Raw genomic sequence first — 22,247 nt, 5'->3', positions numbered from 1 at the left:
CTTTGAAAAATGCACTAAAGTGCATTTTTCAAACTTTCATGTTGCGCACACACATGCCCTAAGGTGTGCGCAACATATGTGCACACATCAATTTCAGGGGTGCAACAGGGTGTCCTCTGGACACCCCTGCACCCTTGAAATCGCAATCTCAATTTGCGAATCGCTAATTGCGATTAGCAAATTGAGATTGTCTTCCCATTCATTCCTATGGGCCTCTAGGCCCATAGGAATGAATGGGGAGATATTCCTTAACTGCGACTCGCAATTTGCGAGTCGCAATTAAGGAATTATTAGAAATCGCTATTTTGTAAGCGATTTCTTGATGAATAGCATTTTGCTGTTCCTTAATAGCGATTCTGTATTTTTTGCTATTAAGGAATAGCAAAATGTGTTCATGATGAATCTGGGGGTAAGTGTTGTAAAGCCTCTATTTCCTTGGTCATTCGAATAATAGACCCTCTATTTATTCGATCAAAGTGACCCCTTGATTTATATTTTGGCACAAATGTCATATTACAATGAATACTAGGCAAGCTGTGCCGTGTTGTCCTGTCCTTTTGACCCTGCTTGAAAGTGCAGACTATATCCTGCTAAATGTTCTTAACCTGCCCTGTTTCATTTTGGTCATTCTTTCCCAATTGACGTTCCTCCTTCAATCTTTGCCTCTGTTCCCTTTGGGGCTCATCATCATTCCTTAGCGATTGTTCACATACTTGTTGAATTCTGATTTCCTTCACATCTGTCCCCTCCATCACGTTAAGCGATGTTTCCAAAAGCTGTACCTTCTCCACTGTTTTAATTTGGTTTATATGTTCTTTTTTTACAATTTTGGCTTGGACTAATTCCTGTTAGATATCTTCCAGTTGACCCTCCTTTTTCTTCGCCCTTTTCCCTTTCCCACTAGCTAATATATTCTCATTTTCCTTCTCCACATTATTTTCCCTTACCTTACCATCACTCTTTTCTTGTTCCAGACGAGTCACTTGTCTTCCTAAATTAGGGCCAAAAATTGGATACACCTTCCCTTGGAGACCTGGACTCTTCTCCACCTCTTTTTTATTGTGGCTTTTCCTAAGTCTCTTTCTCTGTCTCTTAGAGAGCTTAAGTGTATTGACTGCTTCCCCTTGTGCTGGCGATTCTAGGGCTCTCTGCTCAACAGGACCATTCCTACCAAGTGTGCTAGACGATGCCTCATCACTTAATCCAGGTTACCTTTGAGTGGTGAAATTGAGAAGAATGTTAGGTTGGAGAAAGAGTGCGCTACTGCAGTTTTGTATGTTGTTGAATCTTGTCTGAGAAATATTTCTGCAAAGGGGTGGCAGGATGAATGTGATGGTGATTCCACAATGGTAAATTAGACGTAGCACAAAAGAATAGACGTAACACAAAAGATGTTTGCCCGTGTTCTTTTGGGAAGATTGCAGACCTGGATGGACGATCATAATATTTTAACTCCCTTACAAGCAGGTTTCAGGACCAAAATTTCAACCATTGATCAGCTGTTTAGATTACAGCTGATCTATTGGAAAATGATAATGTTGGAAGGCGGTTCTCGCTACCTAACGTTCGTGGATCTTAAATCCGCGTTCAATATGGTAGATCGAGATCAGCTGTGGAGCTTATTGCTTGAGAAGGGAGTACCACCCTACCTCTGCCAACAGCTTAAACGACTTCATGATGGCACTTTTGCCAGGATAAGATTTGGGAATGGCGGTCAATTATCAGCGCCCTTCCCCGTTGAGAAGGGGGTGAGACAAGGCTGCATCCTTGCACCAACACTTTTCTCCCTCTTCCTCAACGGTCTAATCAAGGATCTGTTAGCTGTTAGGGATATAGATTCCCCAAAACTTGCTAACCTGAAAATCCCTGCATTGATGTTTGCGGACGACACACTGCTCCTCTCTAAAACTCTTATGGGGATGCAGCATGTCTTAGCCGAATTGAGCATGTTTTGTAAGAAAAGAAATCTGGAGGTAAATATAAAAAAACAAAGTATATGGTCTTCCATGCTGATTCTACTAATTGTCCCCACCCTAAGTTGGATTCTAAGCCTCTAGAGCCTCCGGTATTTGATTACCTGGGCCTCACTATAAATGATCAAATGGAATGGGGGCCGCAGATTATTAAGGCAAATTTAAAACTCACTCATGCCAGTGGGGGGATTTTAAAAGTTCCTAGGAGTTGCGCCGTAAAAGTTATTGGTCCTCCAGTAGAAATATACAAGGTTCAAGCAAGGGGAGCCACTATGTACGGTGCAGGTACCATGGGGCCACTGCCCTAGTAACACTCTGACAGTGACGGAAAATAACTTCTTAAGGCAACTTGTGGGGCTCCCACAAAGTACCCCCTTAATCCCTCCAAGGATGGATTTGGGTGTCGTCCCTTTTGCTGATTTGATTGCTCTTCGTCCACTCCAGTACTGGCGACGGCTATGGAGCACGCCAGAACTGGAAAATTATAAAGAGGAATTAAAATCAGTTATGGTTATTGGGGGGCAGGGAAGATTCCCTGGTTGACCTTTATCCGGGATGCATTCCACAAAATAGGGAGAAATTATCTGTGGATGGCACCCGAACAGACTTGTCTAGCTATTTATAAACAAACCCTAACATTTGCTCTGAATGGACTTAGAATGGAGGGTATAATCCAGTCTATAGACTCATCTTGTCTTACCTTTAGGTTCCTGGATGTTAAACAGTGCTATCGTTTGGAGCCTGTACTTGATATTATCCAACCCCTAGCAGCCAAGAAACTGTTTCTCCAATTCAGGCACGGGACGCTTCCGCTTTATGCATTCACGAATAATTGGGCGGGAGCAAAAAAACTGTTATGTCCCGGATGCAAAATCGTAGAGGAAACAGAGATCCATGTGATCTTTTTCTGCCCTGCATATTGGACTGCCAGGGCTAAATGGGTCCCTCACCTTTGTAGGAATCTGGGTTTAAGAAATCATAGTGAGGTCTATAGGTTATTAAAATATGATACTTATCCTGTCTTGTCACAATTGCTGCGTTTTTATTTGCAATGTGGTGCAAACGTGGGCATTTTGTGATTGGTTAGAGTGGAGAATCTAGATGGTTTTTATATTAATATGATTAATCATCCTGATTTTAATGGTGCCCTTTTATCCTTTCCATTGTTTTTTAAATTCCTATCTTAGTTTATTTATATTTTTAAACAGTCTGTTCGATAAGAAGCTGATGATTATTATGCTGTTAATGTTGCCCTTAAATGTGATATTTGCGTACGTTTAATGTTTACATGGTCTATCTTTGCGTGGGTGTACGGCGTTGCTCCTGCTGCCTTGATGTTGGGATTCAACCTGCTATCTGAAATACAAACTGCTATTGTTTTTCCCTGTTCTATTTTTATTACCACATTTCTTTGTTTTTTAACTACTAGTTTGTCATTTTATGATGATGTTTTTAACAAAATGTTGTACTTTGTACTTTTATGGCAGCAACTTGCCAAAATAAAGTGTTTTGACTGGCTGACTAACAATGGTAAATGTGAGGCACTGTGTGTTCTGGTTAGCCATCAGTCTAAATTTTCAGTGGTACATTATTAAACAAGCATTTGCAATGCAATAGGTCTCGCATTTGCAAAAGTTTGAGCTTTTGGCATTGTAAATGACAAACCTTTTATTTGTGTTGGTTTTGAAAACAGATAACTAAATGGCATTGTTATTTACAATGCCAATTGCTTAAATTCTCGCCAATGCAAGACCTATTGCATACGTGTACATTAAGAGAGGAGAGAGAAATACTTGGTCAAACACCACAGATTTTCTACCGCGTCCTTTTAATCTGAGAGCGAGAGAAAAAGAGGAGAAAGAGAAATAAAATAGAGAAAGATAAAAAAGAGAGAGAACGAAAGAAAGTCTAAACAGCTGAGCAATACAGAGAAAATAAAACTTGATCCTGTCACTACTAAAGGAATAAGCTCATTATAAAGTAAGAATATCTGGATTAACAGGGAGTAAAAGAACTGTATGAATGGCAGATTAATTATTACATGCATTTACACATGTGTGCAAAAGCAGATTCAAAGAGACATTTTACACATACAGGAACATTAATTCACTCGCCCCATCACTATGAGGAAAAAAATATTTGGCTCAAAAGTATACAAACTGGAGAAGATAGTTTGAATGCAAGATACTTTGCATGAAAATGTGTAAATATTTAGGGTTAAAACCTTCAGGACCGATCGGAATTTGAGCAACTTTTTAACATACAAAGAACTTAGTGACCATTTAATTGAGAATGGTGGGGTGGATATTTTATTAGTTTATGAAGATCCCATGATGAAAATCCATCACTCATAAATAAAGTTAAACTCATGCTCAGTAATATCTAATCCCAGCCAACTCTACGACAGTGAATGTAAACCCTGAGAAAATAATTGAGCATGTACACGTACCTGCAACTGTATATAGCTATGTATATCTGATTTGCTCTATAAACATGTATAAAGTGTGCGTGGTATGCATTTCGTTGTGCCAGAGTCCCAAGTGAGGTTCAGTACACACTATGCAAACTCAGGACAGTTTTGAGTTTCTTGATGCTGGTAAATGGATTATTCGTTCGGAAACAATTAAACCGAAACGACGTGGCCATAGTTTGTAAATGCGTATTTGCTCCTTTGGCCAGGCCCGGAACTAGTCAGGAGAGGGGGGTGCATGACGCCTGAAGGGGACCATTATCATAGAAGAGAAGTACTGCCAAACGGGGGGGATTCATAAGATACAACAAAAAAAATCAGCAATAGAGCAAACATATATCCATTGAATTCCCAGGAAACAATTAAAGAAAAACGTAATCAATTTGTAAAATGAATGTAAAAAACGTAAACAAGTAGTAAACAATCTTATACTCACTTTTACTGGTGCCGCCGAAAGCCAAATACACAGGGTCAAACAGCCTGATTCATGAAGCAAAATTGCGCCCGCAATCGCTGCGAAAATGCAATTGCGGGCGCAATGTCCGTAATCGGCATTCAACATCAAGTCGCAAACACATAATAGCGAATTCGCAATAATAATCGCAGAATCCCGGTAGGAGAGCATTAGCGAATCGGAAAATGCGACAAACCACGGATCCTGCAAAATAAATTGCGAAATCGCTATACAATCGCAATCGGTATTCATGAAAAACCGCAAATAGCGAAAAACCCAAAAATCGCAGTTTGCGCGTCGCAAATTAAGGACAACTCTAAGCAGGTGGTAACCATAAAAGCCATTCAAAAATATTTTTCAAAAAACCGTTGGCCAATCAGTAACAGGTTCAGGCCTGACCAATCACACATAAGGATCAGCAGCAGCATTAGGAGTTCCACAATGCCTGGAATGTACATGGTCGTCAGGCGGCGAAGGCTACAGCGAGCAGCACGGAGGAGAGGCCAGATCCAGGAGAGGATATTCCGCCAGCGGGTCACCTTGCTGGGCCAAACCAGAGAGCAGATATATGCTAAATTCAGGCTGAATGGGGAAATGATAATGCAGCTAATACACGACCTTGACCCCCTGATGCAGCACCCAACAAGGCGTACCAATGCGGTGCCTACACATGTGCAGGTATTGTGTAGCCTGCACCTCCTGGCCTCTGGGAGCTTCCAGGGGATAGTAGCGGCTGCTGGGGGGATATCCCAGCCCACCATGTCACGCTGCCTCAAGACTTTTGTTGACGCTATGCTTACCCAGCTACACCGACACATCAAATTTCCCACCAGCCAACAGGAATTGGACTTGACAAAGCTACAATTCTACAATGTAGCCCATTTTCCACATGTACTCGGATGCATAGACTGTACCCACATCGCCATCTGCCCACCAGCTGCCACGGAGTATATGTTCCGCAATCGCAAGTCGTACCACTCCCTCAACATACAGATGGTCTGCAATGCCAAGACATACATCACTGACATTGTGGCCCAGTACCCAGGGAGTACCCATAACTCCTATATATTCCGGCACAGCGGCCTCCACACACGACTGGCCAGGGGAGACTTTGGGGAAGGACACCTACTTGGTAAGTACACTTTGTCGACAATGTCACATTGCTATGAAGTAGCAGCGCAGCACAGGCACTCACCCTCTGCTCCTCTCATTCAGGTGACAGTGGCTACGCCCTCCGTGATTACCTCCTCACCCCATACCTCAACCCTGCTACACCCCAGCAACGGCGCTACAATGTTGCACATATTCGGACAAGGAATTGTATAGAAAGGACATTTGGGCTGCTCAAGAGCAGGTTCCGCATACTGAACAAGACAGGTGGGGCCATGTATTACAGTCCTGCAGTGTGCTGCCGCATTGTGGCTGTCTGCGCAATACTACATAACATTGCAACCAAGCGCCGGATACCTGTCGACATCTCTGGCAGTGAATCTGAAGGGGACGACCGGCCACCTGCACATGCGCGCCATGCACGCGGGGAGAATCCAGCTGAAGGCCACAGAAGTCGCAACCACATCACACTGAACAGTTTCTAATGCACCCTCTTCCCTCACCCCACAAATCACAAATGCATGCAAAAAGTAATAATGACACTACGCCAATGTGTGCTGCTAAAATAAATATTATTGTTTCATTCACAATAATGGTACCACTTTAAATGTTGTCATTGCTAACAGTATTTCAGCATACTGCTGTGTGAAAGGACAGGGCAGGCTTATACTCAGCCTGTGACTGTAAGAGTCAAAAGAAGTCATGTGCGCCTCCTGCGCGTACCACCCAAGCGCCTCTGTGGCTCATCCTCATCCAAGGCACGTGCAGCTGCTGTGGGCCTGGTGCTGCGCCTGAGTGCCCCTACGTGTGAGGCAGAGTGGCTGCTCACACTCGATGTCCCCTCACTGGCATCATCACCCCCAACAGTGGCAGGTAGAGCAGGAGGGTGTAGTGCTGTCACGGCACTGGTCAGGTGCTCAAGGACCCTGGCCACATCCTCGCAGCACTGGATGAGCTGCTGCTGCTGCGCAAGGGACCGCCGCGACAACTGTGATGTGGCATTGCTTATGATATAATTGGACCTGGTGTAGGCGGTCAGCCGGGTCAATAGCTGCCGGTGGCGGCGGCGTGCTGCGTTGCGCTGCGATGTATTTGCAGCAGTGCTGGCCTCCATGGCTGCAGTCATGCGGGCCATACCCTCCCCCACACCTGCCATGGCTGCAGTCATGCTGGCCATTCCCTCCCCCACACCTTCCATGGCTGCCGTCATGCGGTCCATCCGGTCCCCCACTCCGGCAACATTGCGCCCAATGTTGTACAGCTGTAGCTGTATGGCACCTTGCTGGCGTGCTTGCAGCTGATGTATACGGAGCATGCGTCTTTCCACGCTCACTCTCACCAGCTTCTGTCCATTCCCCCTCCTGCTAATAGGTGCATTGGTCTGCAGGCGAGGCCTGCCACGCATGCTCTGCTGGCCTGACACAGTGGGTGGCCGCTGTGTTGCCGCTGTCGCAGGCCCTGATGTTGAAGCACCAGCTGCTGGTGGTGTCACGGCAGGAGTTGTTGGTGCGGCAGGGGCTGGAGGCACCCTGGTAGTGGACCTGGCTGCGGGAGTAGTTGCTGGGCCAGACGCAGGAGGCACACTGGTGGTGGACCTGGCTGCGGGAGTAGTTGCTGCGCCAGACGCTGGAGGCACACTGGTGGTGGACCTGGCTGCGGGAGTAGTTGCTGCGCCAGACGCTTGAGGCACCCTGGTGGTGGACCTGGCTGCGGGAGTAGTTGCTGCGCCAGACGCAGGAGGCACACTGGTGGTGGGCCTGGCTGCGGGAGTAGTTGCTGGGGCAGGGGCTGGTGGCTGTGTATGTGGCGGCACCTCCTCCTCATCCTGTGCCTCCTCATCTATTTGCAGCCTCTCGCTGTCGCTGCTGTCTGCACCACCTGTGAGGGGAAGTGGACGTTCATTAGTTGCATGTATCTGTCACACGTGCAGTTGCTACATGCATGCTGGGTGACATTCCCTGACTGGCTATGGCTTTGCGTACTTTGGAACCTGTCTGGCTGCATTGTGGTACATCTACATTGTGGCAACACTACATGTCCCACAATGCTTCAGGGCATTACCTGATGTGGAACGATGGCATGACTATGGAACAATATGGGAGGCTAATTGGTCATGGACATTCATAGGGGACAGGGTCGCAGTCGCATGCCACTTACCTTGGTTGTCTTGGGTGGGGCGGGATGAGTCCAGATGAGTCACTCCGATGACCGCCTCTGTCTCCAGGGTGTTCTCTACTTGGTCCTCCATGGGGGTGTTTGGAGGGACTGTAGGTTCTCCCCCTCCAGTGCCCGATGACTCTCCAAGGCGCTCAGCCACCCTCTCTTTGGCACGACCTCGGAGGTCGTACCAGCGTTTTTTGAGTTCGTCCAGTGACCTATCAGCCACACCCACGGAGTTCACCGTGGACGCTATACCCTGCCAGATCCTGCATTTTTCCTGTTCCGCCACCCTCCTAGAGTCCTTCCCAAACAGTTTTGAGTGGTTGGCCACCACCCCTTCTATTAAATGCTCCAGCTCCTGCTCGGAGAATTTTAACTTTCTCTTCCGCCCTGTGGTGTTGCTAGGCCCAGGAACTGCATCCTCAGACATTGCTGCACTGTAATTTCTGGCTTGTATCCAAACAGAATTGCAGGAGCTCTACCAGTTGCTGACTCGAGGTCTGCCTCACTGTGGTGAATGGGGGTGGGCCCTGGCTGCTTCCTGGTTGTGATGTCATCGCTGTGCTCGACATGCGACTTCCCGTTTTCCCGATCTCGCGCTATTTGCTGTCCCGCTATTGACGAACTCGCTATTAGAGAATTCGCAATTCCGACACGGATGTAGCCGGGAATAGCGTATTTTATGCGATTTTCGATAATCGCAACCGGTATTAGCGCCCGCGTGCGATTCGCTTTACTTTCTCTAAATTTTTCATGAATACCGTTTTGCGTGTCCTTGATAGCGAGTCGCTATTAATCGCTATTAGGGCCACGCAAAACGTCCCGTTGATGAATCAGGCTGAAAGAGACTACGAAGATTTTCCACTCCATCCTCTTGCGACTGTGGACCCCAAAACACTGGGGGCCTTATTTATGAAAGCCTTGCGCCGCCGGTGCGTCACTTTTAAAATGGGAAAAAGTGACGCATCGGTGGCGCAAGGCCTTCATAAATAAGACCATGGGGTCGGATATTCAGCTAGATTCATGAAAGACCCGTTTTGCGAGTCTATAATAGCGATTCATAAGGAATCGCTATTACAGACTCGCAAAACGGGATTCATGTAGGAATCGCAATAGTTATTGCGATTCCCACTGATTCCTTATTTGCGATTAGCTAATTGCTAATCGCAAATAAGGAATAACTCCCCATTCATTCCTATGGGCCTAAAGGCCCATAGGAATGCATAGGGAGTTATTCCTTATTTGCGATTAGCAATTAGCTAATCGCAAATAAGATTGCGATTTCAAGGGTGCCAGGGTGTCCAAAGGACACCCTGTAGCACCCCTGAAATGTAAATTTACACAGGTGTTGCGCACACACATGTCCAAAGGACATGTGTGTGTGTAACATGCAATAGAGAAAAATGCACTAAAGTGCTTTTTTCTATTTTTTCGCTATTTACCACGAAGTCAGACTTCGTGGTAAATAGCGACCAAAAATTGCGAATTCGCAATATTGAAATGGTTAATGAATTGCATTTACGGAATCTCAAGTAGAGATTCCTTAAATGCATTTCCTCGCAAATGTGCAAATTCTTTATTAGCGATTTTTGCATTTGGGATGATGAATCCCAAATGCAAAAATTGCACTCGCAAAGGGCCAGATTCTCAGAATCTGGCCCTTTGCGAGAGCAATTAAGCTTGATGAATCTAGCTGATAGTGCCCTAAATCAGAGTTCTGGTGTGAACCGGTGCTCCAGAGAAGGCCGACCCCACCTCCTGGAGGTTTATGTCCAAAGTCCACGGCAGGGAGGTCGGGGGTCAAAAAACCGCTGCTTGTTCTCCCACAGGAACCAGGATCAAATGATGTGATCCTGGCTGCTAAAAAAAACTAGCATGTGCAGGGGTAAGTCGTAGCATCGCTCAGTGGAGTAAGTGCCTGCCAAACACATCTGTGTGCAGTCTATAGGAGAAAGGGGAAGCAGACTCAACGTTTCATCCTCCGAGATTGATCAATAATTAGCGTTCAGCCATAAATGAGACACCTACATTTAAGTGTGTGCTATACGTACAAATGGTAGTAATATATACCGGGTCCTTCGCGAGGGGCGTCTTGAAGTGCCCGCGCCAGCTACCAGGCCCTATAATTACTGGAGAAGACCCAGCGCAGCCGGGCACACGTCGCGGGAGGAGGGGGGTTGCAGTCCAGCACAGCACACAATGTACATACAGGCATTGCTTGGGGGGGTGGGGGGCATAGCACACCGCCCGAGTCCAGCACAGCACACAAAAGCCTGCAAACACTGAGGGGGAAGTCCAGCACGGCACTGCAGGCCCCGTAAAGGGGAGGAGGGGGGAGTTCAGCACAACACACACAGCCCGTGCAGACACAGTGGCGGTGTGGGGAGTCCAGCACAGCACACAAAGCCATAAAGGCGATGCGGGGGAGCAGCACACAGCCCGCGTAGAGACCGCAGAAGGAGAGGAGGGGAGGCAGGGGATGTCCAGCACAGCACACACAGCCTGCGCAGACAGTGATGGGTTAAATGCCTGCACACAGAGCCTGGAGGTACTGCGGGAAAAGACCTGCACAGCACACAGCCCATGCCGGCACCGTGGGGGGCGTCCAGCACACATCAACACAGCCCATGCAGATACCAATGGGAAAAGGCCTGCACAGCATGCACAGCCCGTTCAGGCACCGCGGGGTGGCAGACACAGCACATACAGCCAGTATACGCTCTGCACAGCACACACATTCTGTGCATGCACTGTGGGAAGAGACCTGCACAGCACACACTGCGGGGTGAGACTGGCATAGCACACACAGACATCTCCGGGTGAGTCTTTAGGGGAAAGAATTCTTCTATACTAATCCACAACAGGTGGAGGACTACTTGAAGCGTTTCACTAAATGCCCTAATGCAGACATCACTGAGATAAAAAGAGGAGGACAATTCAGTGGACAGACCAAAATCCTTGATTTCTCAGATATTGCTGTTGGGTAGTAAGTCTGCGGCTATCCACCATGAACAAAGCAAAAAACACCTGAGGTGAACTTTCCAAACGGCACCGGACTACAACTTCTGACTAAGCGATGCAGCAGACGAAGATGAATGAGGCTGAGGCATGGTCAAGTGTTTCAACTGGGCTCCACCCCGCTCAACATGGCGGAATGGGAGTGGGAGGCTGTCACCCCCCCCCCACCCCCACCCCTCGCCCCGTTGAATCTCCCCAAGGCAAGATCTTCTCTACATACTGTGGCTTGAGGTGTTTTTTTCTTCCCCTATGCAGGCACTATGTAGGCCTCATGGCTATGCCACTCTCACTGCATCTATGAGCCCTCTGCCTCTTCGGCCGCAACAGAGCAAATGGGGGTAGGGCTATACTTCTTTCCCCGTCGCCCATGTGCCATGTAGAATGTTCCTTCTGTTCTCCTATTGGGGACTCACTTGCTGCTTGATTGCATGGCCGGTCCCGGTCACTTACTGCCCCTTCTACAAGAGCTCTGCTCAAGCTCTCACTGACGACTTGCATACAGCTCTCAGGTGTCTACAGCCGTCATCCCTGTGCGGGGTGGCGCTGTGGGCCGCCGGGTGCATTTGCCTCTGCCCACGGCCTAAGGTCTAAAGCTGGACGCCACCCCTCCTCAACCCGCTCTTCTGAGGCCACACCATGCCAGCTATGTCGTGGCCTGTGCTGGTCGGGCGCCACCTCACTGGGATGTCATCTCAGTGGGGGGAGGTTCTAGCCGTCTCTACCACAGCACTTTCCTTTGTCCGCCGCAGCAGTAGAGTTTCAGAGCAGCAGTATTTCCGCCCAGCCTCACCGCTACGATTCAGCAGGCAACCAGGCCTCCAACGGGGCCGTCTCTGTTTTCCTCCTCTCAGGTTGGGGGGGGTTGTGTCATCATCTGAAGGGCTGAATTTCCCGGCTGAATTTCCCGGACTGCTGAGGATTCCTGCGTATGTTGCGGGTGCGTGGATTGCCGCGGCTGATCGCTGTTCACGGCTTCCACTCTGCTCTTGCTCCCGCAAATGCCTGCCAACAACAACAAGATTCAAACGCTGAAAAGAAAAATAATTTCCAACGGTGTGTCCGAGTAAAACAAAGGATAGATGGTCACCACGTGCATGAAGAGCTGTTCACAATTTAAACAAGGAAGGTCCATCCACTGCAATGCCTCCTTCCAGCAAGGAGAATGAGGCAACAATGACGAAAAGCGCACGCACACAAAATAAAAAAAGGGGCGGGAACAGGATACTGAATCCCGCCCCTCCAGGACTCCCTGACCTGCCTCAAGGTTGCCAAGGCAACATTTCTAAAAATATTGTCGTGCTACCGTAAGGCAGGTCATGGAGTCCTCGAGAGGCGGTATTCAGAGCAGACAAATCTGCTAAACAGGAGCTTTTTCCAATGGCAGGCCTCCGTTTCGAGAGGCCTGCCAATGGAAAAAAGGGACGTGGCTTCACGCCATACTGAAATCCCCTGCTCACAATATCTCTTTGCCTGCAGCAGCGCATGCGCTGCAACACAGGCTTCGACCTAAAAATGATCATGTTTCTGCAAACCTTTCAGTGCAGAATAGTGTGTGTTGAGAAGTGGAAAATGTGTTCCTCCTGCTGGGTTATGGCAAAGGATTGTCAATCAAGTGCATTCTGATCATTCGGGGCTACTTCCACAAAAAGATGTTGAAAAAATATTTTTGGTGGCCTGCTATGGATCAAATGGTAGATTCTATAGTCAATGCCTTGGAAGTATATTTGCTTTCTAATAAGCAAAGGCAAATGAGGGATATTCCTTTACAACCAGTTCCTTTTCCAAAGCATGCGTGGGAAAAGTTGGCTTTGGATTTTGAAGGGTCATTATTGCAGCTTTGCTTCCAGGACATATGCATTATATGACCGTACTTATAGATTATTTTTCAAAATAGATTAACTATAAATTTGTAGAGCGTATGAGTACACAAGTGACAATACGTTTTTTAACCAGGTTATTTTCTATTGAAGGTAATTCTTCAGAGTTGGTTACCTGGTTACTGATAACGGAGTACAGACAGAATAGAGACGTTTCTCAAACAAAGAAGTATCAGTCACAATTCTGTGGCACTGTATAATCCACAGGGTAATGGAGCTGTTCAGCGCAGTAATAGGATTTTGAAAGAAGGTATTCAAACTGCTCTAACTTGTGGGGTGGACGTTGAGGAGTTTTTGAGAGAGAACATTTGAGCATATCACAAATGTCCACACAGTGTAACAGGAGGGTCTATTTTTTCATTATTAAGGTGTAGTAAAGCTAGAATTGGGCTTATTCCTGAGTGGTTGGAGAAGAGTCATAGTGATGATGATGAGGTGGTGTTGGACAGAATTGTTTCTAGAATTACAGAGAAATTAAATCAAATGAAAAATATGTTGAAGCAAAACAAAGGTTTTGGGCAAAAAGTTTGATTGCTGGGATTTTAAATTCGTTGGACCTTTTCAAGTTGTTCAAGTGGTTTCTAGCTCTGTTGAATTGGAAGATAGTAGGTGGTTGTCCAAATCTGATTTTAGTTGATGATGTACAGTGCAGAGTTTTTGATGAGCAATTAGGGAGATCAAGAGAGTTGTTGCATGACAGTATTTGTGATGTCATTCTGGATGGTCGTGTTAATGAAGAGGTGTTGTGTTGCTCCTCATGTTCTCGTGTTCAGAAGAAACTTGAAAAAGACTGCGAGTGGTTCAGCAGCATGGCAACAGATGCACTGTGCCTTTTAGAAAATATAATGGTGGTGCTGGAGAACGAGAGGAGAACAGACAATGCCTACTTATAGCCCTGCATTTGTTATTGTGTCCTTTGTTGTTTGTCAATGACGCAATAGATTGTGCACTCAAATGTATTCCGTTAATCCTGGTTTTGATTGATTAAACCAATCAGTGTGCCGCGCTGTTGATATGCCTGCCTAGCATATGATCAGATAAATATGAAGTGGCCAAGTCCCCTAGGCAACTTGGACTCTAGCGTGCAGTGCTATATTTGATATACTTCAAAATAAATTGTATATTACAATTCTGTTCAAATTCTTTCAAGAATTTTTGCTTTTGCATTTTCAACATTTCATATCAAAACAATCAAAATTATTGAACATTGCACAGAAACATAAATGTTTTTACATGTGATAATACAATCAATTCATGCTGTCAGCAAATTCAGAAGAACAGCGCCCAATCAATTCATGCTGTCAGCAAATTCAGAAGAACAGCGCCCAATCAATTCATGCTGTCAGCAAATTCAGAAGAACAACACCCAATGCATTTTGGGACAATCTGTCCCTTCGTCAGGGGCAAACCTGTTAATTGAAAGGGAAACTCATCAGCTGATGTGCAAAGAAATGATACATGAAAATCTCAATATGAGAGCTCAATTTCGAAAAAGAGTGTGATCACGTAGGGCGAGAAACCTATGACCATGCCGCCATGCGTTATGCCACAATTGTATTCAAGTGATGCCCCCTGTGTCAAAAAACAAGAACACACCGGACAATAGACCAGGTGTCCTGGACAAACCTCCTGGTGACCTGTAAACACAATAACCCAAAACTGTACCCTGTCATATATTCACTCGTTGATTCAAGATCAAAGTGTTGTAAATGTTTGGGTAACCACATACCTTAAAATAACCAAGTGTTGCTCTCTTTCTCATCTGCTTCCCCTGCAGCACCCATACCCTGTGCTTCGTGCTGCTCTTGCTCTCGTGTGCTTCTCCCCACGCAAGGCTCATACCCCCAAACAACATCGGCAAAACCAATAGGTTCAAAAGGCGAGACCTATTTGTTTGTACTGTAGTACTGCAAACAAAGTCTGCTTTTATAGTCCGCTGTTTTCTCCACGACAGCCGGAAAAAGCTAAATTCCACTGTGAGTGCATGTGAACAGTGACTTTAGAAGCCCCCTGTAATAAGTTATGACAAGCGACTTGTAACGCTTTTTCCTTAATACAGACACGCTCGGATGTCAGAACATGCCCGTAACAAGGATATAAAGCAGTTTCCTTTAGAAAGATATTTCAGTATCCTTAGTATTATAGTGCCATTTTACAATGAAATGTCCAACAACCTCCATCACCACCCAACGCTGTAATGTAAAGGCCTGCAAATAAATAAAATTATTTTCTTTGTTAATTGTAATGTTTTGGGAACATTTTATTATCGTGCATGGTTGTATTTTACAAATTCTTTTTTTTCACAAAAGGCTGTCTCTCAAAGAGCCTAAAGGAAAAAAAATAGCAATTTAAATTTAAATTGAGTCACCCAGTCTCGGGGCAACAGCCTTTATACCCCAGTCCCAGTCCCGTGAACCATAGAGCCCCAGAGAGACAGACTCTCTATGTCTGTGTCAAACCCTTCGAGGACCCGTCCCCAGAGATGTCAAGCTCTCTTGTCCTGTGGCAGTCTTCTTTGGCATCCTGTGGGACACAATCCATCACATGACATGCTCGGTGCTAGTGTCAATGCCGTGAGTCACCCAGCCCTTGAGGGGACGGCTCCGGACCCCTGTGCCAAATCCCTTTCGCAATCATCCCCGGAGGTATTACGCTCCGCACCCTTTTTGCCAGTACCCTAAACCTATTTAGACTAAAATGCGAAAAGCCACGTAATAATCAAAAGCCATTTCCGTCCAATCCCAAAGATTTCAAGTTTTGTTGCTGCAAACTCTGCACCCCGTTAATCCCATCAGTCTGACAGACGTGGTACTACTGCAGATCACGTGAGCCCTTCCAGTTCTGGGAGTGACGCGCTGTGTATTCCTGATCCCGCCTTCTTACTCTATAAGGTTTTCCAGAAGTGCACATCTGGAAGTAGTCAGTGGTTTTAAAGCTGGGCGGATACACCGTCACGCTCCCTCCCCCCGGGAGGAGTTAAAGTCCATGGAAAGAGGGGCTGAAACAAACAAAACAATAGAGACCGCGGAGTAGCTGGGACGAAGAAGGGGTGCGCATTTTAACCATACTGGAAGAATGAAAGACTGAGTCGGCTCATCTGGAACACCGCAGGAACTTCAACAAACTGCTTGACTATCTGACAAGCAGAGGTGAGAGGTAGATGCCTTCAAGAGACAGGTCTGCTGTCTCAGGCCTGCGTCTTCAAGAAGGGTGTAATTCAAAGCATACATCTTCTGCATCTAAGGCGTGTAACGTGAAGAGTAACTGCTGCCAGAGGCATGTGAAATCCGTGAAATATGCGGGACAGCTTTGTTGATTTAGGCTGCAAAAGCAGTCAGGGTGGGATAGCTCTGCTGTCAGGGGGCTTTAAGGACTATAATGTAACCTGAGGAACAGCTGTGCTCGGGAAACCTAGAAGAGGTGTTCACCTGGGGGGTAGCTCTGCTCTCTGTCCTCTGTAAATTCTGGTGTATCCCGAGGGGTAGCTCTTCTCTGTGAGCACTGTAAATCCTGTGGGCACCCTGAGGGGTAGCTCTTTAAATTCCGTTCTACCCTGAGGTGTACCTCTGCCCCCTCTCAGCGCTGTAAGTTCTGGGTGTGCACTGAGGCTAGATCTGCTCTCTCAGCTGTGTAAGTTCTGTGTGTACCCTGAGTTGTAGCCCTACTCCAAGTGCTCTGCAATTTCCATGTGTATCCTGAGAGGTAGCACTACTCTCTCAGCTCTGCAAGTTCTTTATAATTTGAGGGATGAGTGAGTTTTGTAAGAATTAAGTAACTTATGGACTAACTGCTTTATGAGGTATGAGATCAGTATAAACCATGGGGAAACTGATGTCTGAGCCTGTGCCATCTATATAACCTTGGGGACAGCACTCCTGTCTGTAATAAGTGTGCAAGGCGGGGAAAACTATGTTGCCTGAGTCACAAAGTCTGACACAAAAAGATATGAGTAACCCAATGGAGGCCTTCGTTGTTTTAGGCCTGTGGGGCTGATGTAAGTTAACGGATAACTAATTCTGCAGTCTTGCCATTTACGATTTATGTAACTTGAGAGATATCTCTGCTGTGTGAGGCCTGTATAAATGGGGAGTGCGTAACCTAAGGGATCATTTTCACTTGTGAAGTCTGGGCCTGTAAGGCAAATTTAACCTAAGGGACAGCACTACTCTGCAATACCTGTACACTCTGCAACCGGGGGAACAAACTCTGATGCCTGAGGCCATAGGAAGAGTGTCTCATGGTATCCCATAAGATATGCAATGTGAACTTGTCAGATCTCTCTAGTATGGGGGATAGCTAAGTTATTTGAGGCCTCTAAAATAGTGTAACCTGTTTGATGGCTCTGCTGTCTGAGCTTGTAACATCTGTAATTTGAGGTAAACTGTCAAAGTTTGGTAAATCTGTGTAACCGGAGGGCAGCTCTGCTGTCTGAGGCTGTAAGATCCATGGAACCGGATGACTAGCTCCACTGTATGTGTTTTGTAGCCCGAGTAGTATTTCTGCCGCCTGTGGCCTAAGCTGATGGCGTCTTTTTCTCACCTCTCATACCCGGCTGCTGTTAGACTGCCATCCCTCCCCCTTAGACAGTCTCTTGGAGAAACCTCTCTTCCACCATTGCTTCCCGATTAGGAGGGAGGGCAGGTTCCCCGCCATTGTGGAAACTCCAGCACTTGCTATGATATAGATGTGTGGTAACATCACCACCCATTAGCCAGTACCAAAACTGCAATGAGGCTGCTATAGAGGAAGGCCTTCTCCTCAAATATGCATCAGATGAGGCAGCCTAGGACTGAGAGTGAAGGCGTAACCACACAGGAGAAGGAAATACGTCACTTATCTGTAACTACTTGTCTCCAGTATTGGTATCTATCAAAGATTCACATGCTTAAATCATCCCGTCGTTGAAATGGAAGTCCCAAGGTACCATAGTAAAGCAGTATGTAATAGTATAATAGGCTATAATGGCAATGGAAAGCCAGTTTAATAGCCTTTCTATGTCCTTTTTAAAAAGGACCAAACTTGAACGATAATCAACCAGGCAACAGCACCCTCTAAAGGCTGATTCCCTTAGACTTTCGAGCACTACTGGGAAGCAATTATCCAAATCTATGAGAGGAGCCTATTAGGGGAGGAGGGTGAGTCACATGTGAATCTATGAAAGATACCAATACTGGAGAACTGTAGTTACAGGTAAGTAACTTATATTCTTCTCCAGTATTGGATTTTTCATAGATTCACATGCTTGAATCAGAATAGTAAGCAGTATGTAAACTTTAGGTAGTGTGGTCTCATTACCCTTCTGGATTGTGGGTAGAAACTTAATGAGCATAACAAGAATTATAATCATGATCACAATAATAATAATGAAAATTGTAATGCATAGAAATATAAATATAATGTGCTGTCAGAGACCAGATATCAAGTAAGAAAGAATTGAAAATAACAGAGGGTCACCTCATTGGAATAGTTGTCGTAGCACTGCCTGTCCGACTGCTGCATCACTGCAGTGTGCTGAATCCAGATAATAGTGCTGAGTGTAGACGCTCTTCCACGTTGCAGCACAGCAGATTTTCTCCAAAGGAACGGTTGTGACTTAGGCGGTTATTGTGGAGACTGCTCTTGTAGTGTCCTATAACTAACCCACATAGTGGTCAGGTAAGGATGCCCATCAGTCACCACACGGAACCACCCTTCATCATTTGGGTTTCCTTTTAAGACCACCATTCAGGGTGCCACTTGTCTTTCACAGGGATGGCCCAGGTTGTAAAAAAGCCCTCACCTGATCAGACAGATCTTCCGTGGTCTTACTTCTCAATTAAGAGGCTGTTAGAATACCAAGAGGGGGACTGATGTCGCAGTGCAAAAAAATAATGTGTAAAGAATAAGAAAAGTGTAAGTTAAAATTGGATGAGGGGGTACTGAAAATGATTTTTATTCTGGTGCTACCCACTCTACCAATGTTAAAAAGTAGTCAGTGACAATCACAATGTTTTGGGATTGCCTAGATATACTGTGAGGTCGACATGTTTCAGCAATTACCGACACATTATGTCATTGCTTTCACCAGGACCAAAAAACAAATGATAGCTACTGCAACCAAGTGATAGTGCAACAAAAATAGTGCTCAAAACCATATCAATTAAAAGTGATACAGAGATTACCTGAATCCACCCCAGTTCACTTCATAATGGCCTGTGCCACCCTGGCTATGAAGCATAACTACTTCAAATTTGAAGACACTGTATTTCTCCAGGTATCGGGAACCAGTATGGGGAGCGTTTACGCTCCCAGTCTGGCAAATTTGTACGTTCACTCTTTCGAACAGGAGCATGTGCTGGCAACCACTAATCCTTTTCTAGAGTGCATTAGAACGTGGAGAAGATACATCGATGACGTTCTAGTGATCTGGCGAGGCACGAGTGAGAGCTGTCATGAATTTTTACAGTGGTTGAATAGCAGGAACGATTAACTTCGGTTCACGATAGAAATAGGATGAGACAAACTGGCTTTTCTGGATTTACTAATTACCTCAACTCCAGAGGGCCTACACTCTGAACTCTACAGGAAACCTCTGGCAAAGAACTCTCTTTTATGCTTCGACAGTCACCATCCCAAACCCCTACGGGAGAAAATTTGCCGTTTGGGCAATTTCTCAGGGTTCAGAGGAATTGCTCAAGTGCAGGGGCCTTTAAAAACCACTGATCAGGTGAGGGCTTTTTTACAACCTGGGCTTTCCCTGTGAAAGACAAGTGGCACCCTGAATGGTGGTCTTAAAAGGAAACCCAAATGATGAAGGGCGGTTCCGTGTGGTGACTGATAGGCATCCTTACCTGACCACTATCTGGGTTAGTTATAGGGTTGACCTTATTTAGATTATACACGAAACATGGTGTTATAGTCCCCTGTTGGTTCATTTCAGGCGTTCACTCCTTTGATGTTTTTAGACCCTCTGATATTCTTGGTTGTTCAGTATATGTATGGGGCATGTCAGAGACTGGTCTTTAAAATCCCCTTTTGACCCTAAAAAAATGTTTTGTTGTCTGCTCTTGTAGTGTGCCTTTGACTGGAAAGAGAGTGGTTTGCCCGCTTTGGAGTGGCAAAATCGTATAGCTGCCGAGATCCATAATGCAATGCTTGCTTTAGTAAATGGTGTGCCTTGTCGAGTCTGTCCATATGCAACGAAGAGTTGTTCTGATTTACAAATCTGTTTGGTACGATGCAAGTAGAACTTAAGTCAACTCTTAATGTCTAGTGTGTGCAGAGATTGCTCTGCTAGAGTTGTTGGATTTGGGAAAAAGGTTCGTAAAACGACATTCTCATTAAGGTGAAAATGCAAAGGTACTTTTGGAATACATTTTGGATTAGTCCATAGAATACCACCCTTATTTGTGAATCAGAGAAAAGGCTCTTTGGTTGTGAACGCCTGAATCTCACTCACCTTTCTTGCAGGTGTTAGCATCAGAAGAGCAGCTACCTTCCAGATATGGAATTTTAGATCCGCCTTGTCGACTGGTTCAAATAGAGGTTTGATGAGTTGGAAAAGGACGATATTGGGATGCCATTCCGTAGGAGGAAGTCGGACCGGAGGAAAAACTTAGAAAAGTCCTTTCATGAATTGCTTGATTATCCTTCTGTAGCACAGCGAAGGAGCTTGAGAGGAACATCTTTATCTGGAAATCGCTGCAAGATGTACCTTAACAGAAGGATGCACTAAACCTGAACGAGCCAGCGAAAGAAGATAATGTATGATTTGCTCCCGTGATGCTTCTAGCGGGTGCAGATGGCAATATTCACACCATAAGCAGAATTTTTTCCATTTCAGCCTGTAGAATCTATTGGTTGATTCTGCCCTTGTACTTGCCAGAACAACCCTGCATTTTTGGGGAATGTTTACTTTCTGGTATTCATGGAATTCAGCAGCCATGCATATAACTGGAGAGAGAGTGGATCCGGGTGTAGAACTTTGCCCTGTTTCACTGTCAAAAGCGTTCGCTTGGTCCGCAGTTGGACCAGCTTGGACTCCGACAGCATGAGAAGCTTGGTGAACCAGTATTGCCTGGGCCTCCTGGGAGCGATGATGATCAACGGCAACACTCCATTTTCATCTTGCTGACAGCCCTCGGGATCATGGGAATGGGGGGAAGCGTATGTATATATTCCAGACCATTTTATGAAAAAGCAATACTAAACCCAGATCAGTTGACTGGGGGTGAGTGTTAGATTTGCTCACGCGCTCCGTCCATCATCCCCTTTGGTATCATCTTATGAAAAATGCATTCCCCCATGATGATGGCAGTGTGTGCTAACTGGTGTAAAATCAGCTTTTGCTGTTTTCGCTGGTGGCAAAGAGGTCTGACTCCAGTTTGCCCCAAAGTTGAAAAATCTTGTTCAACTCACCCTGGTCCAGCTCCCATTTGTGGCAACTTTCGAGGGATCTGCTAAGGGTGTCCGCTAAAGTATTGCTTGTTCCTGCAACATGATCTGCCTTGAGGGTGATGTTGTGTGTTGTCAGCCAGTGCCATTGGTCATGGGCTTCCTGGGAGAGAGCCAGGGACCTTGTCCCTCCTTGTTTGTTTACACAGTGCATGCTGGTCGTGTTGTCTGCATGTGCCAGCACTGATGATCCCTGTATGCAAGGTAAGATATCCTGGAGGTTGAGGAAAATGGCATTGAGTTCTAGGAAGTTTATATGCATATACCTTTGGGAGGTAACCCATTTCCCTTGGATTTACAGATCCTGGAGATGTCTGTCCGAATTCTTCCAGGGAGGCGTTCGTTTTTATGATGAAGTCTGGTATTACGACAGAAATGTGACACCCCTGGAGATATGGGAAGCATGGGACCGCCAGCTCTGAGCCTGGACCATTCTTGAGTTATTTTGATGAGGTAATCGAAAGACCCTTCTGTCTGGATGCATTGGAGTTGTAGCTCCTCTTGCAGAAGTCTGATCTTCAGATGTACTAAGGGTACAAGATTTATTCCAGACAACATAATTCCTAGCAATAATTTGTACAGACGCACTGAAGCGGACCTTCTTATGGAAATTTTGAGGGCTAGCTGAACTACTCTTTTTTGTCTCTCTAGGGAAAGAAAGACTTTGACCTGCCTGGTACCTAGGATGGAGGCTAGAAAATGTATCTTCTGAGGCGGAACAGTAAATGACTTTTGAAGTTCAGTGTAAGGTC

At 45.9% G+C, this 22,247-nt stretch overlaps 2 protein-coding genes across 3 annotated transcripts in view; one reads left to right on the top strand and one right to left on the bottom strand.

Moving 5' to 3' along the window:
• The window catches only part of NAGA (alpha-N-acetylgalactosaminidase), a 738,125-nt gene that overhangs the window by 485,239 nt on the left and 230,639 nt on the right, over positions 1-22,247 (bottom strand). The gene's annotated exons all lie outside the window — the stretch shown is intronic.
• Positions 16,037-22,247, top strand: part of PHETA2 (PH domain containing endocytic trafficking adaptor 2) — a 70,004-nt gene continuing 63,793 nt past the window's right edge. The window contains exons 1-2 of one of the 2 annotated variants that reach the window (XM_078640538.1): positions 16,037-16,211; positions 21,797-21,948. The gene's annotated coding sequence lies outside the window, so the exon portion shown is untranslated. The remainder of the gene's footprint in view (positions 16,212-21,796; positions 21,949-22,247) is intronic. The other variant, XM_078640536.1, reaches the window with a different exon arrangement.

The sequence above is a fragment of the Lissotriton helveticus genome, chromosome 1_1 (assembly GCF_964261635.1).
Source record: "Lissotriton helveticus chromosome 1_1, aLisHel1.1, whole genome shotgun sequence".
In the NCBI taxonomy this organism is placed as follows: domain Eukaryota; kingdom Metazoa; phylum Chordata; class Amphibia; order Caudata; family Salamandridae; genus Lissotriton; species Lissotriton helveticus.
Note: the sequence above shows the minus strand (reverse complement) of the source record. Positions and strands in the feature narration are given on the sequence as shown.